We start from the raw sequence: 3,730 nt of genomic DNA on the forward strand, positions 1-3,730 counted from the left end.
CCTGGACAAACGCCTGCCGCGGAGCTTCCCAGAGCTGTTGTCCCGGGCGAACCAATATGCGGACGCCGAGGAGGCGGCCGCCCACCGGAGCAAGGAGGCCGCCGAGATCCCACAAAAGCCTGGGAAGAAAAGGCGGAAAGAGGCACGCCAGAGGAGGAGCCCGACGCCCCAGCGTCGGCGCAGAAGCCCGTCGCCGGCGAAGAACCACGGCGCCCCACGCCCTCGTTCTCCGCCCCGACGTTTCAACCGGTACACCCCTCTCCTGACTCCCCGGGCCCAGATCCTTATGGAGATCAAGGGGCGGGAGGACCTCCCGGCCCCGAGACAGATACGAAGGATCCCTGGAAAGAGGCCCTCCCGGGCGTACTGTGAGTACCACCGAGACCACGGCCACGACACAGAGGACTGCTTCCAGCTTCGGGACGAGATCGAGGCTCTTATCCGTCGGGGGCGTCTCGGTCGGTATGTGAGCGACCGACGTCCCCCCGCAGACCCGCGTCCGGCCGACCCGGCTCCTCCGGAGCCTCGGGAGCAGAATCGACCCGTTGCGGGCGTGATCCACACTATCACTGGGGGCTGCTCTCGGCCCGTGAGGAACGCAGGGGGCTCGACGAAAGCGTCAGGGACGGCCGTCGTAAAGAGGCAGAGGGTCGGCAATGTAATCACCTTTTCTGATGAGGATGTAAAGGGGGTTCAGACTCCCCACGATGACGCCATGGTGATCTCCCTCACTATGGCAAACTATGATGTAAGACGTGTTCTTGTGGATAGTGGAAGCTCAGCTGATATTTTATTTTACGAGGCCTACCAAAAGATGAGCTTGTCCAGACAGATGTTGCACAAAGTGTCCACCCCCCTCGTAGGATTCACCGGTGACGCAGTCCCGGCGGAAGGTGTCGTTGAGCTGCCTGTGACTGCGGGCGTCGCACCCGCAGAAGCCACGGTGCGACTCGGGTTCTTGGTCGTCCGCATCCCCTCGGCCTACAACGCTATCCTCGGGCGACCCAGGCTGAACGCCCTTCGCGCGGTGGTCTCTACGTACCACTTGCTCATGCGGTTCCCCACGGCGGTCAGGATCGGAGAGGTTCGAGGTGACCAACCGACCGCACGGCAATGTTTTCTAGCAACCCTCAAAGGGAAGAAGCCCGTGGAAGCCCTAAGCGTCGAGTCCCTTGATGCCAGAGACGAGGTGGCCTTGCGGCACGGGGAGCCGGCCGAGGGAGTGGTCGAAGTCCCCCTTGAGGAAGGCCGCCCCGACCGGGCGGTCCGGATCGGCGCCAATCTCGACCCGGGAGCTCGGGCCCGGTTGGTGGAATTCCTCCGAGCCAATGCCGATGTATTTGCCTGGTCGGCGGCCGATGTACCTGGGATCGACCCGGAGGTCATTTCTCACGCCCTCAACGTCGACCCGACCCACCGACCAATAAAGCAGAAGAAGAGACACTGTGCCCCGGATCGGATCCGGGTGGTCGACCAGGAGGTAGACAAGCTCTTGGAGGCAGGATTCATAAGGAAGGTAAGCTACCCCGAGTGGCTGGCAAATGTTGTACTTGTCCGGAAGGCGAGCGGGAAGTGGAGGATGTGCATCGACTATACCGACCTGAACAAGGCGTGCCCTAAGGATAGCTTTCCGCTTCCGCGAATAGACCAACTGGTCGACGCGACTTCCGGATATCAGCTGCTGCTTCTGCTGCTCTTCGTTTACTCTTTCTATGGCGGTTCCAGGTCCTTACTCCGGCGTCAGCACCCTTGCTTTCATGGCTCGTGCATCGGCCTTCACCTTTGGCGTTGTCTATGGGAGTATAAAGCTCTCCTATCTCAGGGCAAAGGCAAAGTCTCACAAAAAGGAGGCGGCAAAGGGCCATCACTGAATGAAGGGATACGGCCAGTTGATGATCCTTCCTGATATAACACTCCGGGCGGTGTGTATCCCACGGCCCACGTATCTCCGCTCGCGCCCAGGCCGCATCCGCCTCGAAGAACGCGCGTATCGCGGCCGCTTAACTGACACTCCTTGCAAGCAGCAACTGGCGATCCGATTTCCCAGGTAACGCCTCAATTAGCATTTAATACCCTTCTGGTGTTCCCCAGGCGACGCTTGGAGAAGAGGAGAAACACAATCGTAGCTGGCCACGGAGAAATCTTGTCGAGCGGCAAGCGACAGGCGCGTGACCAACGAGCGGAATTCCCCGAGGCTCGGCCCTCAGATGCCAGGCTAACCCGATGATCATCCCGGGAGCAGACTAGCCTGAAGCCCCGACCGGTCGCCTCGGCTTGCGCCAGCCTTGGCCGACCAACGAGCGGAATTCCCCGAGGCTCGGCCCTCGGATGCCAGGCTAACCCGATGATCATCCCGGGAGCAGACTAGCCTGAAGCCCCGACCGGTCGCCTCGGCTTGCGCCAGCCTTGGCCGACCAACGAGCGGAATTCCCCGAGGCTCGGCCCTCGGATGCCAGGCTAACCCGATGATCATCCCGGGAGCAGACTAGCCTGAAGCCCCGACCGGTCGCCTCGGCTTGCGCCAGCCTTGGCCGACCAACGAGCGGAATTCCCCGAGGCTCGGCCCTCGGATGCCAGGCTAACCCGATGATCATCCCGGGAGCAGACTAGCCTGAAGCCCCGACCGGTCGCCTCGGTTTGCGCCAGCCTTGGCCGACCAACGAGCGGAATTTCCCGAGGCTCGGCCCTCGGATGCCAGGCTAACCCGATGATCATCCCGGGAGCAGACTAGCCTGAAGCCCCGACCGGTCGCCTCGGCTTGCGCCAGCCTTGGCCGACCAACGAGCGGAATTTCCCGAGGCTCGGCCCTCGGATGCCAGGCTAACCCGATGATCATCCCGGGAGCAGACTAGCCTGAAGCCCCGACCGGTCGCCTCGGCTTGCGCCAGCCTTGGCCGACCAACGAGCGGAATTTTCCGAGGCTCGGCCCTCGGATGCCAGGCTAACCCGATGATCATCCCGGGAGCAGACTAGCTTGAAGCCCCGACCGGTCGCCTCGGCTTGCGCCAGCCTTGGCCGACCAACGAGCGGAATTTCCCGAGGCTCGGCCCTCGGATGCCAGGCTAACCCGATGATCATCCCGGGAGCAGACTAGCCTGAAGCCCCGACCGGTCGCCTCGGCTTGCGCCAGCCTTGGCCGACCAACGAGCGGAATTTCCCGAGGCTCGGCCCTCGGATGCCAGGCTAACCCGATGATCATCCTGGGAGCAGACTAGCCTGAAGCCCCGACTGGTCGCCTCGGCTTGCGCCAGCCTTGGCCGACCAACAAGCGGAATTTCCCGAGGCTCGGCCCTCGAATGCCAGGCTAACCCGATGATCATCCCGGGAGCAGGACTAGCCTAAAGCCCCGACCGGTCGCCTCGACTTGCGCCAGCCTTGGCTGACCAACGAGCGGAATTCCCCGAGGCTCGGCCCTCGGATGCCAGACTAACCCGATGATCATCCCGGGAGCAGACTAGCCTGAAGCCCCGACCGGTCGCCTCGGCTTGCGCCAGCCTTGGCCGACCAACGAGCGGAATTTCTCGAGGCTCGGCCCTCGGATGCCAGGCTAACCCGATGATCATCCCGGGAGCAGACTAGCCTGAAGCCCCGACCGGTCGCCTCGGCTTGCGCCAGCCTTGGCCGACCAACGAGCGGAATTCCCCGAGGCTCGGCCCTCGGATGCCAGGCTAACCCGATGATCATCTCGGGAGCAGACTAGCCTGAAGCCCCGACCGGTCGCCTCGGCTTG

This window comes from Phoenix dactylifera, unplaced genomic scaffold, assembly GCF_009389715.1.
Source record: "Phoenix dactylifera cultivar Barhee BC4 unplaced genomic scaffold, palm_55x_up_171113_PBpolish2nd_filt_p 001021F, whole genome shotgun sequence".
NCBI classification, from domain to species: domain Eukaryota; kingdom Viridiplantae; phylum Streptophyta; class Magnoliopsida; order Arecales; family Arecaceae; genus Phoenix; species Phoenix dactylifera.